The 24,547-nt window shown below is 33.1% G+C and overlaps 1 protein-coding gene across 1 annotated transcript in view; it reads left to right on the forward strand.

Annotated features, from left to right (window-relative positions):
- ADAMTS20 (ADAM metallopeptidase with thrombospondin type 1 motif 20) overlaps positions 1 to 24,547 on the forward strand; it is a 165,841-nt gene that overhangs the window by 91,865 nt on the left and 49,429 nt on the right. The window lies entirely within an intron of this gene.

Genomic DNA, 24,547 nt, shown 5'->3' on the forward strand with positions numbered 1-24,547 from the left:
ACATATAACAATAATAAAATACACTGTTTGATCACCACTGATCTTCTGAATCCTGAACAACCAAGTTTATTTCTGTTAGGTGAAAAACTGATTTGAGTTTATAATCTATCTATTACATTTTTAAAGTTAAACAGTTTTTATTTGAAAAATAATTACAACTTCAGTTTTATAACCAATCCTTGAAGCCTGCACTTGTTTCATTTTGCCCCAGTCAAACCATCATGAAAGATGTAAACTCAAGTTTCAAGTTCTGCTGTTTGAAGAGTAAAGTTCTGGTTGAGGCTGGAATGTATCTTTCCAGTCAAAGTGTGACATGATGTAGAGCAACAGAACATTTTAACTTTGCAGGAGGATCTTAAAGTAAAATTAATGTTTCAGAGGACCATCACTTTGTCGAAACTAACAAAAACACATTATGCCACCTTATTTTTATTTAATCGAAATTTACTGACCATATTCTAAATTCTAGGCATGATGCTATAGAGATAATTAAATCATATTTCTTTTTTTCATATATATATTTTTTTCTTATCCCTATGGAGTTTGCAGTCTACTTGGGGGGATTTGAAATATTGGAAGAACTCACCATTAAAAGATACCATTTTTAATTAGCCAGCTTAGATTGGAAATTTACTTTTGCCTTACTATATCTCTTTTGCAATTTTTTTCCCCACTTTATTGGTTTTTAGTTTATAAGCCTGGTTCTTTTTTGTTTTGTTGTTGCAGTTTGGCCAGGGCTGGGTTTGAACCCGCCACCCTCGGCATATGGGGCCGGCGCCCTACTCACTGAGCCACAGGCGCTGCCCATAAGCCTGGTTCTTAATAAGGCTATGGATTACCTTTTTGGAATTTTGCCCCAATTAGGAAAGGAGAATCTTAATCATTAATTTGTGATTGATCAATAATGGCTTTTGTTTCTGAGCACAAAAGTTTTATTTTCCTTACCCATTTATGACTTTAATTCAGAAAGCATCAAACATTTACTTATGTTTTTGGCTTTGTACTAAGTATTGAAGCAATTAAAGTTAAGCATTTTTGAGTCAGATATTTTGTTCAGGAGTCAGCAAATGTTTTCCATGGACCAAATCTGGACCATGGCCTATTTTAGTAAATACCCTTCATTGAAACAGTCGTGCTCATTTGTTTATGTCTTATCTATGGCTGGCTTTGCATACAGCAGAAGAGTTGATTAGTTGCAATAGAGACTGTATGCCCCAAAATGTCTAAAGGATTTATTCTGTTTAGCTCTTTCTGAGAAAAGTTTACTGACCTTTGATCTATCTGATAAACATTATAATGCTTCTTAAGTTTGACATAAAAATATACTTCAAGTTACAGAATATTAAAATTAGAAATAATTTCTTTGGGGTCAACTTCAGATGTTTTTGGTCCTTTGACATTTTATAACATATTAAAGTTTATCAACCTTCTGTACATATCCACTATGGTATTCAGACAGTATTTATATACTGCCTCGGAATGTGTCCAATACAATATCACAATATATTTGTGTTATGCTCTTTTTGTATATACATGATGTCACAAGTGAAAAATCTGAATGTCCATTAATGTCCTATGCATAGATGTCTTTTCAACCTCACAGAAATAAATAAGAAAACAACAATAACCACAAATTACAAGATAGACGGAAGTACAGAAGTCTTCATTGTTTACTACATGTATATTCCAAAAGGAGTTTATTGAATAATTCAGTCTTTGCACAAGTGAAGAACTGTAATTTTTTGTTTTTTGATAGATTGAAATGAAGTTTTAAAAATAATAAATGTTTATGTTAGAGTTTTTGTAAAGTTATTTATTTACTTTTTATATGTATAAAGTACATATATGTCATTAGAGTACCTGGATTTCTTTTTTTCATATGAAGAATATTTATAATTAAGTTAGCCTTTTATATTAAAAGGGTCTAGGGGATCTGAAGTTTTGTTATCAAAAACAAGATATAACCTTTTACCTCTTTCAGTGTTGGTACATGTTAGCCAAACTTCATAATACCCCTTAATAAGGTTAATATTCTCTGCTATATAACTTTAATTTCAACAGATCCTATCCACTAGGTTATAAAATTAAGAGAGTATGTGCGTGTACGTGTCTGAATTAATAGCATGAAATCTCTGAAACACTTTTCATTTCAAAGCAAAATAAAAATACAAAGTGCAAAATCACTTAAAATATTACAGAAGCTGTAAGAATACATTGAAATTTTCATGTTGTAGAAAATCTTGTGCTGTAATAACAAAAAGAATAAATAAATCATAACCTATGTGTGTTAATTTAATGACTGCATTTTTGTGACCGGTCAATGCAAAATGATTGTATTTTAACCCTTGTTTATTAATGACGTGTGTGTGGCTTTGTGCTTTGCATAATTCACGTGTATGTTGTATCTTGCCTCCTCAGATCAGTGCCTAAAATGTTTTAGGTCACCACAAAGATCTTGAATTGTGAAAAATGCCTCCTTTCTCTGGTGGCATTTCTCTTACATAACAAACTGTTCATTTTTCTTATTAAACATTTAATTGTTGAATAGTGTATGTTTTCATAATTTTACTCAGTATATGTATAAACTACTGCTATTTTTTATATAATATTCCTAGTACAAACTAACATTGGGATATAAATGTATAAGATATATTGTTTAATTATACATTTTTAAATATTAGAAATTTTTATATTTTTCTTTTCACGTATTATAAACAATGAATAAAATGACATAAACCAATTTGTTTAGCAAGTTAAAAATAGCTTATGACTAAGGTAATCTTTTGAAGGTGGGTGTGACTAAAAGTCTTACTTTTCTCCTCTTTTTCATACACAGGGATATTACATGTAACATAATTGAACTAGCAAATGCTCTTTAAGTCAATTTATATTGATTTATATTTTTTACTAAGTCTTATTAAGAAATGATTTATTTTCCTATAACATTTTTATTCCCTACATAGAATGAAATCATGTTTGGTAAACAAATAACGTGTATTCCAGTGTGTTCAGGGGTGGATAACTATCCAACAGAATCAAAGCCAATATGTTTTCTTCCTTTTTCCCTTAAAGATTGTTTTTTCCTCACAACAAATGAACAAGTTGGCTTGTCTTTAAATGAAAGCTTACTCTTAATTCTGGTGCTTTCACCCAATGTTTCTTTTAAAAAAAAATTCCCTTCTATAGCATTGTGTAGAAAAATATATGTTCTAAATCTAAATCTCTAAAATGATACAGTAGAATGTAGCAAATAATAATGGAAGCACTTTCAGAAATGAGCGTATAGTTAGTAGCACATAGCCGGGAAATCTGAAGTTTGTCCGTTTGCCAAAAGAATACCAAGGGTCTGAGCGGAGGGGTTGGCCAGCCCCTTCCACCGTAGCTTCCCCCTGGGGAAAGTGCACTCTGGAGGACACTCGTTACTGCATCCATTACCCCTGTGACCCACAGCAGCCGCTGTAGCAAGGTAATGTGCAGGGACGTGGTTTCAAGAACTGTGAGTTCTTTATTTCGACTTTGTAATGTGGAGTGTTCAGGGGAACATTTATAGTAATTAGTTATTTCTTAAATTTAGAAAAGACACACATATGCATAGTAGATAGGTTGGAAATCTACTTTTAAATAAATTTTAAAATAAATTTATCATAGAAATAGAAATATTTATTAAGGATTGAAAGTTTTTCCATTATGTTTATTACTGTATATTTCTAAAACACATGTACTGATTCTCCGTCAAATCATGAGTATCTGCTAAATAGCAGGCATTGTGCTCGTCCCTGGAAATAAACCAGGCACACTCCCTGTGTACAAGGAGTTTGCAGCTTAGTAATGAACATAGTAAATTAACAGATGATCAGAAGGCAGGCTGGAATTCTTATCCCATGTCAGGAATAACCCCGTGATTTTATAATGTTGAAGACCTATCATATGTGGGCGTAAAAGGTTACAATAATCCGAGAATTAGTAATGAGGATTGCAGTTGACAACAAAATAATTCTATCACTAATTCCTTCTAGATAGCTTAAACTAGTAGAGTATTCCATCATAACCTGGCAAGTGATGAGTGGTGTCCTAGTTCCTACCCTAGAAGAGCAGTTTAGTTTCTGCATAATTGCAGCATCTATACCTTCTCTGCCCTTGTGAGTTTCATACCTCACCAAAAGGGAGAACCGGGAGGGATGTGTAATTTAGATGTGATGCTCTGAAAATAATTTTGAAGACTCAGTTGGGCTCTGCAAATTTGAAGCGTAGGGCCTGGCAACAGTCTGAATAGATACTCTAATGGATGACGAGATTATAAAAGGAGCGACTCTGTGTGTGTGTACATGCATTATAATGTTGAGTGAAGTTAGAATTTATTACATACTGGTAAGATAACTTGTAAAAGTATCTCAACGTGAAATGTTGGTAGGCCGTAGTTTTTTCCTATGTATTTCCATGCTAACGAAAGTGAAAATGCTCATGTTTCTGGGGCAATTATATTTCCTGAGGCATAATGCTAAAGAATGTTTAAGGATCTCCAGAAATAGATGTTTTTAGAAGAAATTGCTCTCGGTATTCTACAATGTCTTCGTGCTGTCTACTCAGGCTTTATATATTGTACATAGAAGCATTGTTGCTATTCATACATTCAGATATCTTAAAGTTTTCTTAGGTTTTATGTGTCAATTTTTTTAGTTTAGAAAAACCACAATTTTTAAGAAATCATATTCCTCAGGTGGTAATATTTTATGTCAATTGCTTGATATTTTCAAGACAATTGATTTATTTTTTTATTATATACATGTATATCTTTCTCATAAAAATTTTTAAGCATGGGCCCTGATTTGTTTGTCTTATATATTTATACTTTGCATAAGCTAATACATAATTTTGTGATTTACAGAACATATGAAAATATGAATTTAAAAGGATAAGTTGAATATTATTAAATACAACTATTTTGTGAATTGGTAACAAGCTTTTCTCTCATTGAACTATTGTTATAACCATCTCATTTGTAAAATATGGTAGAATACATTTTATTAGTTTTCAAAGTCTTTGCAACGTAATAACAATTCAAAAATAGAGCTTATTATGAGATATGTTTACAACAACTTTCATAGCTGAAAAAATGACCTTGCAGAAATGCCCCCAAATAGCAGAAATTTTCTTTATTTTTTTATTAAATCATAGCTGTGTACATTGATATGATCATGGGGCATCATTCACTAGCTTCACAGACTGTTTACCAAGTTTCACATATCCCCTTGTAAGATGCACCGCTGGTGTAATCCCACCAATCCCCTTCCCTCTACCCACCTCCCCCCTCCCTCCCCTCCCTTCCCCGTATTCTTAGGTTGTAACTGGGTTATAGCTTAGCAGAAATTTTCAATGGATGTTCTTATTGTATACTAGTAATTGATTTTAAATCTAACATATCAATTATTCAAAAAAAGTGAAATTTACCTCACAAATTTCCATTTTCCATGATGTCATTCATTTCTTTAAAAGTACCAAAAGGAGCTATATTTTTGCAGTTTTTGGCCGTGGCCGGGTTTGAACCAGCCATCTCTGGTATATGGGGCCAGCGCCCTACTCCTTTGAGCCACAGGCACCACTCCAAGGAGCTATATTTTTATATTTAACAAATAGCTTGGGGTGGCGCCTGTGGCTCAAGGAGTAGGGCGCCAGCCCCATATACCGGAGGTGCCAGGTTCAAACCCAGCCCCAGCCAAAAAAAACCAAAAAACTGCAAATAGCTTTAAAACTCAATGCAACTGAAATTATTTGGAAGCCATTTAAACAGATTCAGAAAATTTTGCTTCTGATTTTTAAAAATATACATTTGGCCTGTTGTATTTAAAATTTTTTCTTCAGAGTTTTAAAAATATTTGCTTGGCATAGTCTCATAGTTCAAGTAACATTTCTAAACATTCTTGAAATGTGTTTCCCTTAGAAGAAGTAGTTTACAAAAGTAGTTGCCTTGTCATCCACTGTTAGATGTCTACTTTACCTTAAAGGATAGATATTAGGTATCACATTTTTAGGAATCAGCAACTTTGGGACAAATCTCTCTTTTGTAATAGAAAAATTAATAATTTATCTTTAAGAGCCCACTCACCTTTATGGGAGCTTGAGTATAACCAGTGAAACTCTTGAGTACTTGAAACTAAAGCCAAACCCATCCTGCACCACCACCAGCACAGTTCCTATGGCGCTCCTCGTCTCTCTACATTGAGTTATGAGTTTATCTGTACAACCCACATGTATTCCTCAGTGGGCGTGTGTGAACTGCAGTGGGGACCCGGAAAGTGGGTGACAGAGGGATGATCTCCTCCTTCTGCTGAGAAACTTAATGTGCCTTATGTGTTGGTACATCAGACTGACATGTAGCTCCACAGAGTAAATTATGGTTACTTTCCTGTAGTATTAGATAAAACAAATATTAATATGAATAGATGGTTTAAAAAAATTTTTTGGCACTCCAGTGAATCACCTTGCCACCTCTAAGATAGATTTTATATATATAATCCTTATATATATAATCTATTTCATATATACATATTTTACTATAGCAATAAATTATTTTGAGTTTTATTTTTTCTCTTAAAATTTCAGGTTATTTCGAGGGTACAAAGAATTAGGTTACAGTGTTCGTATTTGTTAGGTATAGACCCTGTTGTTGTGTCTGCCACGGGAGGTGTGCCATATACCCCCACATTGTGCCCACTTAGGTGGGAGCACACCGCTCCCCCTCTCTCCTCCCCTTACCACCACCTTCTTTCCCTCTCCCCCCTTACTGAATTGAATTGAGTTTTTCTCTTGTGAGGACATACATTAGATCATCTACTGGCTTCGTATTAGTATTGAGTAATTGGATACTTGCTTTTCCATTCTTGTGGTACTTTACTAGGAAGAATGTGTTTCAACTACATATACTTTTGCAAGTCTTTGACTTAGGTATTCAGATAACTCTGGGGAAAACAGTAGCTACCAACTGTCAAACCTCCATAAATTACACAGTCAAGATTGGAATTATGTAATTCGTTTTTGTTAACGCCATCGACTCCTTCCTTTGTTGTACGTCCCCCACTCACCAAGATTGTACTTAAACTCACACACTAATTTGCCTAACTCCTAAATCTAGTATTAGAGATCTAGGATTCACATTACATTTTGCTATGTCCTTTGCTGTATGAAGTTTCTTATATATCATATGACATACATAGATGTGTAGGAATTAAATGAAATACTGAAAAGTTTTTGATAACTTCATTTAGTAGATTTCATTCTTCACTATGAGTTGTCAAATGAGTTTAAAAATGAATACTTTAAGACAGCTCTGAAATATATTTGATCTTTCTGAGTTTTTGGTATTTTACTTTTGTGATCCTGGGAAACTCAGAAGCTTTGGAAATAATCGTAAAGGGAATGGTGACCACTGAGCTTGAAAAAATATCTTTATTCTTAAACCCGCTGAAACATTAAATATCCAGTCTATCCTAAATCTTGTAAGATTGAGAGCTGAAGTATTGGAATACCTGCATTTTGGCTGAGTCAACACTCCTGTTTTATTGAGTGGCCTTTGGCAAGTTACTTAGAATTTTTAAGATTTCATTTCTTAGGATGAAAACAGTAGCTACCAAACAAAGGTAATTTTCAGGAATAAATGGGAAAAGAAAAAGTGGTTGACATACAGAAGGTTCAATAGATTTGCTGCTTATCCAGTAAGTGCACACAAGTAGTCCCTTCCCTTAAGAAGCTAAAAATGCAAATATAATGGAAAAAACTAATAAAACATTTATAAGCTGAAAGAAAATCTACTTAAATAAGTTGTACGTAGTGCAAGAAAGAAATCAGTTGGAATGAAATGTGTTTTTTCCTTAAGTAAATGTTTGTGGGAATAAGATATCCAGAAAAATTTCAGAACATAATGGTACATTTCAATGATTTTTCCAAAATGAACATGTCTAGGTAGAGAGTGCCCAAACCACGAACATCAGCACCACAGAAATTGTCCAACATGCCCCCTTGTAGTTGCTATCCCCCCCCAAAAAGGTAACCCTTTTATATGACATCAAATATCATAGATTAGTTTTTCTGCTTTTGAAATTTGTGTGAATAGAACTTGGATAATTTGTGAGAGTCACGATACTGTTTTTTCACCCATGTTACATGTAATTCTAGTTTCTCATTGCAATTTAGTGATATATTACTTTCATGAATACATAATTCTATGACTTCTTTGAATGGGTGAATGTGATTGGTATTGGTATTTATCCTTCATTGACAGACATTTGGGACTTTTTGTAATTTGGGACCTACAAAGAAGCACTCATGTGTGATGTGCTTTCTCATACCCACCTTTTGGTGAACATACATATACCGATACATTGGATATGCAGCAGGTTGAATTGCAGGATCTCAGTGTCTGCATGTGTTCAGTTTTAATAAACACTATCAGGCAATTTTCTAAAGTGGTTGCATGGGAATTTCAGTTGCCCCACATCCTTGTCAACACTTGATACTTTCAGACTTTAAAATTTTTGTAATTCTAGTGAGTGTGTGGTGATATTTCTTTGTGATTTTACTTTGCATTTCTCTGATAGCTGAGTGCCTGTACATATGTTTATTCTCTGTGATATCCTGTTTTGTGAAGTACCTATGAAGTCCTTTGCCCATCTTTCCATTAGATTTTCTGCTTTATTTTTTTGTTCTGGACATACATACCTGGTCATATATAAGTATTGAAAGATATTACCTCTTCATTTTAGTCTTTTGCTGTCATTGAGTCTTGGCCAGAGATACTGAGAAGTAGCAACAGTAGTTTCTACTATTTCTCATCAAGTAGATAGACGGGGGATTCTAAAGGAATTAAAATAGACCAATATGGAGAGAGCAGCAAACTATTCTGTTCAGAGAATTAGTGGCTTTTATGTATGGCAAAGGTTTATTTTAAAATACTTTAAAAGAGAAACTTTTGAGGAGGGGAAATTTATTACTTTGGTGGTTTAATTAAGAGAAGAAAGAGGAGCCAATCCCTACCCCAGTTTTTTTGGAACAAGATGATAAATCCCTAATTTATAATCTTTATGAATTTCTTTTAAATTCATTGATTCAGTAGGTATTTACATAGCAATTATTGCATGTTATATGCCACTATATGTGGAGGATAAAAGTGTGGATGGATCAGGATATATGAGAGTTTATATTGTAGCAGGAAAAAAAATTAAAACAAGAATACACATATGATTATTTCTGCACACACAATGCTGAGTGTCCAGAGGACTGATTTGAGGAATGTGATGGGAAATGGGATGGGAAAGTTTCCTCAAGGATTGAAAAGAGAAGAAATGAATTTTCTTCTGCCTGAGTTAAGTTTCATCATTGTTATCTTTTTCAGATGTTTTATTAAATATCAATTGGATATTTGGTAAAGTATTCTACTTCTGGATGTTAGAATTCATTCAAAATCAGTAGAAACTAGTAATGAAATTAAATTTTCAAGAAAAATGTTTTATAAAATCAGTTTGAGATGTTAATATAAAATATGAATTATTAAAACATTTACATATATTACTGTAATATTATTTTTGAGACAAAAATCTTTTATAGGCTGGGTGCGGTGCCTCACACCTGTAATCCAAGGCAGATGGATTGCCTGAGCTCATGAGTTCGAGACCAGCCTGAGCCAGAGCGAGACTCCGTCTCTAAAAATAGCCAGGCATTGTGGTAGGCACCTGTAGTCCCAGATACTTGGGAGGCTAACACAAAAGAATCACTTGAGCACAAGAGTTTAAGGTTGTTGTGAGCTGTGATGTCGCCGCACTCTACCGATGGTGACAAAGTGAGACTCTGTCTCAAAAAAGAAAAATAAGAAAGAAAATTCTTTTAATGGGATCTGTATAAATAGTGAGAATTACTCTAAATGATAGTAGTTGTAAAAGATAAATAACAGCAAATTTAAAATACTGTAGCAAGCAAATAGATTTCCACTTTGGCACAATCAGTAAAATTATTAGAAAAAGGCTTACCTGCATTTTTATTCCTAGCCTAAATATTTTCTTCAGAATATAGACATTTATTTAGGACAGTTCACATCTTCTATTATAGCAAATTTTGCCCATCATGAATCCAAATATGAAAATATTTAATAGGTAGATTCAGAAGGTATTTTGTGTCATTAATGATCATTCTTTTGGGGATGTCACTAAATAGAGTGTGATAATGAAAATGTGTAAATTTTGTTGTGTAAATGAAAATGTATAGTGTGACTGTGGTCTTTTTATAAGATTGTAAGAAAAAGAGAAAATTCATATTGCTGCACTAATAAAAAACTCACTCCCTACTCTGCCAACCAGAGAGAACTCTTCAGTGATCCATCTGAGGGAAACCTCTTTATTGTTTCTTTGTGGGTCTTAGGAGAGCTTTCACATCTGGAAACAGGGATGATAACCAGGCACGACATCTCCATCCCTCCCGGATATTTCTTTGGTGTCCGGGAGCTTCCTCACAGATAGTTGCTCAGACAGAATCCTGTCTTCTTGTCAGGATTTCTCTGCTAAATTTGGCCAGGTCTCAGGCTCGGATGAAACCAGGAAAGAGGCTCTTCTTTATCTTTGCTGATCCACAGGCCACCCTGTAGAGTCAGAACAAAACAACAGAAGTCTTGAAAAAAGAGATCTATCTTATGCAGCTTTCCTTTCTGTATTATTGTTATGAAACTAAAGATCACTCAACTCTGCTCCATTCACATTAAGTAGATTGCATATTAAAAAGGTCTCTGTTGTGTGTATAGATCATAACTTGATAAAAACACACCTTTTAAGTAAAAATGCTAAAGCAACTGAATTTTCTCTTTGCTAAACAGGGAGTCTAGAATAGTATATTAGCTTTTTTTATTTATTTCTGGAGTGAAATTATCAAATAATTTCAAGGTTCATCATGTAAAAATGTATAAAAATAATTTAAGTAGAAATACAGAAAGTATCTCTAAGCCTGACAATAGTTATATCTGTTGAGTCTGCTCTTATGCTTTCTTTTTTTTATTTCTATGTAGCATTTATTTATTCATTTGTTCATTCAGGAAACATTTGTAGAAGTGGTTTTTGCCCTTACTAAGTTTAGAATCCTTATTTATAATTTCTTCATTTTGATGACTTTAATGTGTGGCCATATTTTAATAGAAAGTATAGCTATCTTTGCTGATACATTAACATAGGCATGAAAAATCCTGATATTTAGATGTCTGCTGTGATAATCAGGTATCCCATGTCTTTAGATGGTGACCTAGGCCATTGAAAATTATCATCTACATTGAGGAGGGCACTTGAGAGATGTTTTTGTATTTTATTAAATATTCTCTCCAAATTTTTCTGTGTCCCTCTCAAACTATGAGAAATTTATATAGTTATTTTTTAAGTCAAAATATGAGGAAAACTGTGATGAATAAAACTCAGTTTAGATTGGGATAGTGTTTTCTTATATATTTTATAAACTTTAATGCTTAAGAAAATTCTAGAAAAGTTTTAAAAACAGACAGTTTGAAGTACTTGTAGCTCACAGTAATGAGCCAAATAATAATAGATTTTTTTGAAACCTATTTATCAGAAACTAAGGGCCTGGGAATGACATAAATTTTATCCAGACACATGATATTATAGCAGGAAAGCAATATAAAACTATGACACGTATTTGATAATTTTTAAGACTAAGGGATGGCAAATTCTCCTTTTGCTAAAAGATGCCCCAAAATTCAGATATGCAAAAATTTCCTCTTCTCATTTGAGTAAATAATAATGCAATGTTTTCATAAACCACTCCTTTTATATATCTAAAGTTAAATTATTGTGATTCTTAAAATATTTTTAAGTATTGTGCTATGCTTTCTATCCATCTATCTATCTTATCTGTCATCTAACTATCTATCTTTAAAGTTGCGGATAACTTCCAATATCCTCTTTCTTATACTTCTATATGAAGCATGAATTGTTTAAAGAAATTTTTCATTTGAAGTGCACATAGTTTCAGTTATATCCTAGTGAAACTTTCTAAAGTTTGAGACCAATCTAGCCTACTTCCTTTGGGAAAAACTGCATGATTGTTATTCCTCAATTTTAGGTAAATACATATATGAAACATTCACTTCCAGTACTCCATCTGCACTCTGAGGTGAGAATCAATCAGATTCTTCTTCCACAGGGAAAATATTTATAGACAGTTATTTTTCTCTGTCTTCTGTTTCCCTCCTTAATGATGCCCTTTTCCTCCCAATTTTTTAATCATCCAATCTCCTTTATGATCCTCTAAAATGTGGCTTCTAGAGTGTCATCCATTAGCAAAATGGGCTGACTGTAAAAAATGTTGATGTACAGAATGTTGCCACCCTTGTTATTAGCTACTCAGCCAGCATAATCAATATAGCAATAAATACCAGTGTTTCATAGCCACCCATATTTCTTATACTGATTTTTTGTATCTATATAAACGTATATGATTTGTATAGTATATGATTCTAATAGCAAATCAGGTTTTATTTATTCCTAACGACAGATAATACTTTCGTTTTGGTTTTTATTTCAGAATATTACAGGAGCACAAATGTTTTGGTTACATGAATTGCTTTAACACAATTTTAGTCAAAGTTATAAGTGTGCCCCCAAAGAGTGTGCATTGGACCTGTTAGGCGTGAATTTAACCCCTCCCGTCTTGCCCCTCCCACCTGCTTGCTTTCCATTGAGTTTTACCACCAAATCTGCACATGGCATTGATCGATTAGTTCCCAATTAATAGTGAGTACATGCAGTGTTTATTTTTCCATTCTTGCAATACTTCAGTTAGAAAAAGTTCCAGTTCCATCTGGGTTGTACAAAAGGTATTAGTTTGTCATTATTTTTATGGCTGAGTAGTCCTCCATGGTATCCATATACATTTTGTTAATCTACTCATGTGTTGATGGGCACTGGGGTTGATTCCACATTTTTACAAATGTGAATTGTGCTGCAATAAACATTTGAGTGCATCTGTCTTTTTGATAAAATAGCTTTCTTCCCTTTAGGTAAACAATAATGGGACTCCTGGACTAAACAGTAGGCCTACTTTTAGTTCTTTGAGATACCTTCATACTACTTTCCATAGACTAGTTTGCAGTCCCACTAACAGTCTATATATGTTAGTCTATATATAGACTATATATATAGACTCTGGATTCATGCCAACACCTGTGTCATGGGATTTTTTGACAAAAGCCATTATGACTGGAGTTAGGGGACACCTCACTGTGGTTTTGATTTGCATTTACCTCATTATTAGAGAGGTAGAACATTTTGTCATATTTTTATTTGTCGTTAGTCTATCTTCTTTGAAAAAAACCCTCTTGGACTTTACCTAACAATTGCAATGAGTGTAACCTGGCTTATTGTACCCTCAATGAATCCCCAACAATAAAAAAAAAAAAAGAAAAAAACCCTCTTCACATCTTCTACCCACTTTTTTATGAAGTTGTTTGATATTTTTCTTGCTGATTTGATTGAGTTCTTTATAGTTTCTGGTTAGTAGCCCTTTACTGGATATATTAAATGCAAATATTTTCTCCCATTCTGCAGGTTATTCAGTCTATTGATTGTTTCCTTGGCTGTGCAGAAGAAGCTTTTTAATTTATCAGGTCCCATTTGTTAATTTTTATTGTTGCTCTGATTGTCTTTAGGGTCTTCTTCAAAATTCTTTGCCTAGGCCAGTATCTATTAGAGTTTTTCCAAACATTTTCTTTGGGGATTCTTATAGTTTCATGCCTCAGGTTTAGATCTGTTATACATTGTGAATTAATTTTTGTGAGTGATGAGAGGTGTGGATTGTTTCAATCTTCTACATCTGGCTTTCCAATTTTCACAGCACTTATTGAACAGGGATTCTTTTGCCTAGTGTATATTATTGTCTGTCAATATTGTCAAATAGTGGATGGCAATGTGAAGGCAGTTTTACATTTGTTTTCTTTTGTTTTTTTCTGTTCTGATTCATTGGTCTATGTCTCTGTTATTATGCCAGTACCATGCTGTTTTGGTTACCATAGCCTAGTAGTATAGCTTGAGTCTAGTAAAGTGATGCCTTCCAATTTGTCTTTTTGATCATGGTTACAATTACCCTGTTTCCCCCAAAATAAGACAATGTCTTATTTTAAGGTGTGCTCCCAAAGATGAGCTAGGTCTTATTTTCAGGGGACGTCTTATCTTTCCTGTAAGTAGGTCTTATTTTCAGAGGATGTCTTATTTTCGGGGAAACAGGGTACTATTCAGGATCTTTTCTGGAGTATAAAATTAGTTTTGCTTGATCTGTGAAAAATGATGTTGGTATTATAATGACTCTGTAGAGCACTTTGGGTAGCACAGACATTTTAACAATGTTGATCCTGCCAATCCATGAACATGATGTATTTTCCATTTGTTTACATCCTCAGTGATTTCCTTCCTCAATAACTTGTAGTGCTCCCAATAGATGTCTTTTGCCTCCTTGGGTTAAATATATTATGAAGTATTTTATTTTCTTTCTGAGGTGAAAAGTGTTGAGTCTTTGATTTGATTCTCAACTTGACTGTTGGTATATAAGAATGTTATTCATCTGGGTACGTTGATTTTGGAACCTGAGACTACGAAATCTATTTATCAATTCTAGGAGTTCCTTGGCAGTATCTTTGGGGTTTTCTGAATATAAGATTATCTCATCAGCAAAGAGTGGTAGTTTGACCTCCTTTGTTCCCATTTGGATACCTTTGATTTCCTTCTCCTGTTTGGTCGATCTGTCTAGTACATATAAACTTTTATTTTTCCCTGCTATCCTGTATTCATGCAGTTTTCATCTTAATTTTCATATCCAACTTTTTAATAAATCCTCCCAACTTTATGACACAAGTATATATAGGGAAGCATGCTTTTTATGTCTTCATAACGTAATTAATGTCTGTCAATGGAGTGGATCCAGAGCTCTAGAACATACCTCTAAAGACAGCCCTTCAATTTGGTGATGATGGCCCCTAGTAAACCATTTATCATTGATTATGATTTTTTTTTATTAAATCATAGCTGTGTACATTAATACAATCATGGGGCACCATACCCTGGTTTTTATATACAATTTGACATATTTTCATCATACTGCTTAACATAGCCTTTCTGGCATTTTCTTAGTTATTGTGTTAAGACATTTATATTCTACATTTAGTAAGTTTCACATGTACCCTTGTAAGATGCACTGTAGGTGTGGCCCTACCATGATTATGGTTTTGAATATAATCTTAATATATGTACTTTTTGGAAAAAAAGAAATGGTGCTAAAAGGCTAAAAGAAAAATAATCTTTCCTGTTTCAGTGTTTACCAAATGCAGACATAATCTCTAATCCTTTTACTAAGACTCTTCACATTTATTTTTATATTTCAAAAAAATAGACTTATCCTGCTATTTATTGATACATCAAAAAAATTACCTGTTGACTTCCTTTTATAGAGGTTGAGATTTTAGCTCTTTTACATAAACCATTAATTTTATAATCCATCTTCTAAATGAAATTGGATTAAGTCAGTGATCAGTGCTGCTTATATCAGTGTGGACCCTAGGAATGTACCTAACTTTGAAATTTTGCTCCTTTGTTACACAACTCTTCATTTTTTCTGGAGTTAATTATTGCCTTGTTTTAAAATCTGCTTAGTTTGCTGATATTCCAATCATTTTTTTCTCTCCAGTACATGAAAAGATATGTAAAATCTCTATGAATGGTTTTTATAAATGTGCAGATATTTCCTCTTTCATAGGCTCCTCTCAAAGACCCCTCCACCCCGAGTCTTCCTCTTCTTATCTTGCATGGATGATCTTTACCCTGCTGTATAAAATTGTTGTGGTCTGTATAAAAACTCATCTTCTGAAATATGCTCACTCATCTAGGGATTTGATAACTTTTCATTACATCACATGTATTTCTTTTTCTTTTTTTCTTACTCTCTAATACTAAAACACTTCTTCCTGTACCTTTGAAAACAAAATGCAAGGTACATTTTTCCATCTATGGAAGATCTATTTAAGTATGTAAATGTCTTTAGTCAATCCTTCTATTGGATGGCCAAAAATCTATAACTTGAGAATTATTTCCCTCAAGATTTTTAAGCATTACCTATTTTCCTTTAGCATTTTGAACTATTGAAAATTTTGATGTGATTCTAATTCCTGATCTGTGTTATGTTCCTAGGTTTCAGGCCCGTTCCACTGAAGGTTTTAGTATCTTCTCTTTAGCTCTGCCATTCCGATATGTCATAATGAAGTGACCGTGTGTGTGTGTGTGTGTGTGTTTATAAGTTAGTTTCCTAAGCATTTCATAAGCCCTTTTGTTAAGGACTTGTGCTGAGAAAAATTTTTGTATTATGTCTTTGATAATTTCTGTGTAACCATTTTTGAATTCTTTCTTGTACTCTTTCTAGATGAATATTGGAATTCTTGAGTTGATCTTCTAGTTTTCTTGATTTTATGCTATTTTCTTCATTTTTCTTTTGGTTTTACTTGATAGGAAACTTTCTCAATATCCAGACTACCTATTGAATTATTTATTTTAATTTTCATATTTTTTTACTTAGCAAAATCTTTTTCTTGAACTCTGTTTGTTTTTGTGTCATAGTATTCATTTCTTGTTTTGCCCAAATCACATCTACTAGCTCTCTCCTATTAATTACAGAAGGTATTTTTGGTTTGTTTGTTTGAGGGAAGATTTCCTCCTTATCATCTCTTTCATAAAGACAATTTCAGGATTTGTGAAAGTAAGAGGAAAAAAGGAATTGAGGTTTAATATGCATTTAGACTTTTGTGTCAAGCACTACTTTAGGTTCATTCATATCTCACTTAATCTCACAACCATCCAGAGGTGTAGGTGTTATAATTGTCACAGCTATTTGGCAGCTGAGATTCAAATATAGGTCTCTGCTTCCAAATCCCATGCCCCTTTAATTATCCCATCTACTACTCCTGGTAGAGGCAATTATGACACCTTACCTTAAATTTAACATAAATAATTCATTTTATCTGATTAGGGTAAGAATTAAAAAAAAAACAACTTAAATTCTCTGAAATGTGAAATTAATTCTGAATACATTCTTTCCCTGACTTTTATTACATATGATTAAGTAGACATTAGTATGTGCAGTGGGTGATGGTTGTTTAATCTCAACTCTGACTTTTCCCTTTCAAAGCATTCATAGAGCTCATTTATTTCTCATCTGAGAGTTCTTTGTGCATATTCCTTTTTAGACCTTTATAACCCTACTTAAAAGCAAATGTCTTGGCTTTATTTCTGTTGACTCCCACAGCTAGCACATAAAACATTTGTAGAAACTTGAAATGGTAAATCCTGCTATTTTGCTGGCACTTGATTTTAAGAATTTTGTAAATGTTACCATAGTAAGTAGTGCCTTAAAAGTCAACATTTTTAAAAAGGTACACTTTAGTTATTTTGCTGATCTCTTTACCTTTTTATGGTCTACCCACACTGAATAGTTTTCTACTTTGTTCTATCCAGAAGTCAGACGCTCATGACTCTGGATGTAAGCTCCCAGGGGTAGTATGGGAGTAGGTTTTTTATAATGGAATGAGCCATACATTTTTTCAAAAGCAATGTTTCAGATTGTTGTGGTCTGTATAAAAACTTCAAGAAAAAGTAAACAATAATGTCCCCCCAAAATTAGACAAGATTTACATTATTCTCTTATTAATAATAACATTTTTTCCATGTCACCATATAATTGCAAAGATTCATGTTACTAAATAACTCAATAAAATCTCCAAATGGGGACTCTTTGGATGAGTTCCACTTGCTAAACATACTTTATAGAAGAGTCTGAAATGTGGATTTACCCTTTGCGGTACACAGAAACTACACTATTAGACATGAAGTTAAGAGATATTGCAAGCTTTAAACTAATGGCCGTTTGTCCTGAGTATTGTTTGCTACAAGTAATGCTCACAGTTTGAATTAAACTTACATTTTACTATTGCTACTGGGAAAATAAACCCAACTATAATAATTAATGTTTTCAGGTTTGAAGTAATTTTTTTATTAAATCATAGCCGTGTACATTAATGTGATCATGGGGCACCATACACTAGTTTCATAGACCGTTTGACACATTTTCATCACACTGGTTAATATAGCCTTCCTGGCATTTTCTTAGTTATTGTGCTAAGACATTTACATTCCACATTTACTAAGTTTCACATATACCCTTGTAAGATGCACCGCAGGTGTATCCCACCAATCACCCTCCCTCTGCCCACCTCCCCCCTCTCTCTCCTCCCTTTCCCCTTTCCCCCATTCTTAGGTTATAACTGGGTTAGAGCTCTCATGTGAAAGCCATAAATTAGTTTCATAGTAGGGCTGAGTACACTGGATACTTTTTCTTCCATTCTTGAGATACTTTACTAAGAAGAATATGTTCCAGCTCCATCCATGTAAACATGAAAGAGGCAAAGTCTCCATCTTTCTTTAAGGCTGCATAATATTCCATGGTGTACATATACCACAATTTATTAATCTATTCATGGATCGATGGGCACTTGGGCTTTTTCCATGATTTAGCAATTATGAATAGGGCTTCAATCCTATAATTCCTCTACTAGGCATATACCCAGAAGACCAAAAATCACATTGTAACAAAGATATTTGTACCAGAATGTTTATTGAAGTAATTTTTATTAAACTTATTATTGAAGAAAATTATTCCTCTCATTGAGTCTTTATGTTATCACTTACTCAGATAATTTTCTCATTCTGATTTTCTAACATTTACATGTATATGTAGAACATAATGTAAGTGAATACTTTTGTTTAAGATGCGTAAGTTACTGAAGCTTTGCTTCAGGCTTAGTATTTGAAAGTGAAAATAGTCACAAAACTTTTGCAAAAGTTAAAAATGTAGAAAATATTAACAATTACTTCATAGCAATTTATCTTTAAATATTATTTTCAATTGAGTAAGCCAGATAAATTACATTTGAGATCACTTATAGTGCATTGATTAGCCAAGAACTGTAAATTCTCTGTGAATATACAGACGTATGTATACTCAGAAATAATATATAATTATTACAATAATATTAATATCAGGAGAGTTTTCTGGCTTTTTTTTATTAATCATTTGGTTTTTGGCCTTTAAGTTGAAGAGTCAAACATTATTGAAAATTAATCTGACTTTAAAAATTTTAATGTCTGGAGTTACAGATTTTAAATATGATTAGATACAATGCCATAGTATGAAATATTTCAGTGATGAAGATTTTTGAAACTAAATGCTGTCTTGACTTATTAGAGTTATATAGTGAAAGGATGTCTGTAACAGGTTAAAAAGGAAAATTTCAAACTCCATTTAACTTTAAAACTGTAAGTATAATCTTTCAGGAAGCGCTATGAATGGGGTCCCTGTTGATGGATTTAGTATCTTACTCCCTGGTGCACATGTGCATTGAATTAAAGGAACAGTAGCGGTACTATTTTATAGAGTTGACATTCTACTCTTAATATGCATGTTTTATCATTGGGTTTTTGTTGTAAACAAAGAGATATCCTACTCTACTATAACTTCTTTAACTAGTTTAATGTTTTACTTCTTTAATATCTGAGAAGCTCGATTTCGATTTAAAATAGTTTTCCTCCCCTCTAGGGAAGGTACTTAAATTATAAAGTAGTTGTGTGAAACTCGTATCTAAAATTTTACTGTAGTGAAACCTTATATGTCTTTTTTCTTAGATACACAAATGATATTGGCTTCCTGAATATTTAAAAAACATGTTATTCCTGGAGTTTAAATGCAGCCTCTTTATTTTATTTAAAGAGTGTTATGATAGACTTCTTTAAAAAAGAAAACACACATGCATGGATTCATACACACAATAGTGTTTTATTTCTCTGAATATCCAATTTCTGTTTTATTTTATTCCGAAATTCTATCATTTCCTTACTTGATACGTTGTTTTATACACGAATCTTTAATTTCATGATAGCATTTTAAAGACACTTTTTCACTAAAACATTGTTAGAAAAAAAATTCCTAGCAAAATAAGAATGATAAAGAATTTTATATTAAAAATGTTAGCTTTGCTACGGAACCATAAGATGGTTTAGTTTTTGAAAAGTATCAAAACAATACACATAGCACATGTTCTAATATTGAAAAGTATGTTGATACTTTTGGAATTGCCACTTAAGTCTGAGGAAAACACAACTAATCCTATATAATTATCCCAAGTGAGACACTTCAATACCTGGTTATGTTTTTAGCTATTGCAGTATGTTGTGTTTAAATCAAAGCTGCTCTATTTTATTCATTGTATACGAATGCTTCTGAGGCAGTTGCTCTTGGCTTGATGTAAATGATTTCTGGTTTAGAAAGAGAAGTTGGGTTTAGATTTGTAATGTATAGTAAGTGTATTTCCTTTTTTTTTTTCAATTGTCTTTCAATTGTCTTAGTTTGAAGTTTTTTTAATTTGCTTTTTTCTTTTATTTATTTATTTATTTATTATTATTATTATTATTGAGACAGAGTCTCACTTTCTGGCCCTCAGTAGAATGCCGTGGCATCATAGTTCACAGCAATCTCTAACTCTTGGGCTTAAGCGATTCTCTTGCCTCAGCCTCCCAAATAGCTGGAACTACAGGCCCCGCCACGAGCCTGGCTTTTTTTTGTAGAGATGGGGTCTCACTCGGGCTCAGGCTGGTTTTGAACCTCTGAGCTCAGGGCAATCCACCAGCCTCGACCTCCCAGAGTGCTAGGATTACAGGCATGAGCCACCAGTGAGTTTAGCTCTTTGTGTGTGTGTGTGTGTGTGTGTGTGTGTGTGTGTGATAAAGTTTTACTATGTTACCCTCGGCAGAGTGCCTTGGTGTCACAGCTCACCTTAGCCACTGAGCTACAGGCGCCGAATGGTGAGTTTAGTACTTAAATGAAAAGGTTGTGTAATCCCCTCTTGTCACTAGGTTGGTAGGTTTTCTTTGATGGCAGAAATTAGCTAATACCTGACATACAGTAAAAATAGGATAGACATGACACCTAGCTCTATGGTAATGAGTGTTTACATTCTCAGCAGGCGAATTATGAACCCTGCTGTCAGAAAACAAAGAGAAGTAAATTGATGTCTAGTATTACAGTAAATTTTTATTTCTTTATCTGATCATTTGATAATTATGATTTGAAAACTCATCAGAAAATTTCAAAAATTTTGAAAGGCAAAATGAAATTGACTTCTGTTATTTTTGTTTAGTTTTTGTGTTTTATTATTGTCATTTTTAGTTTAATAGCAACACTGGAAAACTAAAAGTAAAATGGCTGAAGGTGAAAAATTATGTCTATTAAGTTTATGTCTAATTAGATTATTTATTTATGGTTGCTGAAGAACTGAATGCCGTCATTTTTAACCATCACCAAAATGTTTTTAAAGCATAATATTAAATATTTTCCACTCATATTATCATATTTTGAAATAGCCTATTTAATTTTAAATACTTTTCTTTATCAGAAAATGAGTAGAAGTGTGAAGGAAATGGTAGTTTAAATTGTTATAAGATATTTCTTGCTGTTACTATTTGACCTGGAATAGCTAAATGACCGCTGTTTATTTTACACCCTGGGATCGTTGCTAAATTAACTCACCAAAAGTCTATTTAGAGAACTGGCAATGATTTAGGCTATATTCATAATTAATTTAGAAAATTATAAATTAGGAAATAAGAATTTATATGAAGAAAGCATGTATGAAGGGAAACTAAGTTTTTCTTTAAAATCTGTCTTAATAGAATATCTTGATAGTAACCAAAAATATTAAATGCAAAGCATATAGTTGATGTGAGAGACGTTTTCTGAATTGTGTTTCTAATACTAATCTTTAAATCTGTAGAATTGAATATTAGTCTTAATACTCTTAGAGACATTTAACTAAAGTTTATATGATTAACATAGAAACAAAAATATATACCTTTATCTGTAGATAACACTGCAGTAGCAAGCAAAATGGATTTTTGCTGCAGAATTTTCTAGCTGAACTTAATTAAAATAGACCACATGGATAATTAATTCTTACTCTTAATTTTTATTTCACTTGATATCGTATAGACCAGATTTAAGTTTTTTTCCAAATAACCAACTAAGGAATCTTTATAGACAAAATTGAGGATGATTATTGCTATTTTAACTAACGATTAAATTAGAAATGTACCATCTAAAATTAGTTCATGTGCCATCAGTGGAATATATACCATTTTAGAGGAACGTTGGTTAGTAAATTAATGCAAGATCCTATGGTTCATGGTACATTAGAATTATTTCCTTTTTTTAAAAAAGAAGGAATGTGGAATGGCTCATGATACAGTAAATTAGAAACAAATGATTCTGGGTTATTTCTGTTGTTTTTTTTTTTTGTGATTCCCTACAATATGTCTTTTCTCAGTAGATTTTATAGTCTGGAAGGAAAAACAGACATAGAATAGATAATTACAGGTATACCAAGTATAACAGAGAAACTCAAGGTGCTAAAAAATGTAAAAGATGCACTTAATCTGGTTTGAGCTGGGTATCAGAAATTCCCCCGTCAGAGAAAGGGGCTTTGTAGAAGAATTGAGATTTAAAGTTAATGTTGAAAACTATGTGGGGATGAAATGATGACAGTGTTGGGGTGGGGGGATGTGACAAGGTCTTAAGCTGGGAATAAGTTGAGTCTTTTCAGGCAATAACATTCACACACTGACGCTCCATTCCACCTGTCTTATAGGAGACATGGTCACCCTCATGCTGCATAGAATTAATGTGATGTTCTGCAGTACTCTTTGGGTTCTTTACTGATTTTTATTTTTGCATTTTGCTACAGCATATATAGGGTTTTCTCAATTTGGCCATTTATGTGTGTGTGTGTGTGTGTGTGTGTGTTTATTCTCTTGTTTCTAAACTTGACCTAGAGATTGAGACGAATATTTAACCAGGATTACATATGAAACAATGAAGGTCCATTGAGGTTTAAAGAACCTGCCTATGGTTGCCCAACTCGTAAAGTCTATAAAAGGCACAGTTTACACGTGACTAACTTACAGTGTTACGGTTGCTTCGTTACTATTTTCATTACTAGTCAGGGTACAAACTAATTGTCCCGCTAATCAGTATGTTTCTCAGTATAGTCAGAGAGCGTACAGTGCCAGATCAATATAAAAATATATAGAAACCTGTCCTTTTTTTTAGAACTGAGCTAAATAAGCTTCATTTCCTTAGTTTATTTTATTTGTAATTTAAGTTTCCTGAATTAAATTTAGCAACAAGACTCCCACCAATTAATTCCATTTATTAATTCTTCCATGGTATCTTTATATATAAACAAATAAAATAATCCACATCTCAAATACCAGACATAATCTTATTCTATAATTACGTGCAACTTTTCCCTAAAAGTGAGAATATACTTGTTCCAAAATTTATCATGTCAGAGGGAGCTAGTTAACTCCAACTCTCTATCTTGAAGTGGAGACTACTAGTGAAGCTAAAGGAATAACTCTGGAAATGTTATTACATTTTTAGGGCTCACAAATTGTACATTTGTTTCCAATGGCCTGTTTTATCATAGACATTTATGTTCACCTAATTCGTAAGAGTCATCACTCGGGGGTCCTTGCATGATTATTTATATCACTATTTCTGAAGTGAGTTGTGTTCTGTGTTTACTGTACCATGTAGTCATGGCAAACACTCAGCTAGTGTTTAGGACTGGGTCAATTAAGGGATGTAGAGGTGATTTTTTTTTTTTTTTGTAGAGGTGATTTTTAAGAAAAATTATTTAGATAGGAATGCTATAAATGAATTACACAGCCTTAATAAAACTTCAGGGATTAGGATAATGTCAGGGATATAAGATGGAGGACGGGGGAGAAAGAAAAGATTGCTAGGGCACCAGAAGGAAGAATTGCCAGTTTGGGTGTTCCTACCAGATGGGCTATTTTGTGGAATCTTTACAGCTCAGAAAGTGCTGTGGTTTGAGGGAAGGGTGGCATTTCACTACTTCTTTACTCTGCAGCTGCCTCCTTCCAGCTAAAACATAATTCTTTGAAAAACATATTCTTTTTTACTTTCAAGAAATTCCCACATGGAATTCATCAGACTTGATAAAATACCATGCTTATTCGGCTTTAGATCTTGAAAAAAGACATCTCTGATGAAAAATGTCCCCAAAGCATCATATATTGTACGATTCTGTGATTTTGTATTTTTTTCTGTTGTGACTAAAGGACTTGGAGTCTGTTAACCAATGAATATATTTTATGGTATTAAAATTGTTCAAATACATTATTTTAGAGTTTAATAAAAAAATAGAGTTTAATAAGTAACAATAACAAATTGCTTATACAAGAAATCAACATCAGTTGATGGCTGATATTTATTTATTGCACATGCCACTTTGTAGGTGATATGGGTGATCTGAAAGGACTTGACATCCAGGAGGCTGGATGGGTAAAGGATGTGACAAATGCAGAAAATGACAAAGAGCTAAAAACAGGGCGGGACTCAC

This window comes from Nycticebus coucang, chromosome 12 (assembly GCF_027406575.1).
Source record: "Nycticebus coucang isolate mNycCou1 chromosome 12, mNycCou1.pri, whole genome shotgun sequence".
Taxonomy (NCBI): Eukaryota; Metazoa; Chordata; class Mammalia; order Primates; family Lorisidae; genus Nycticebus; species Nycticebus coucang.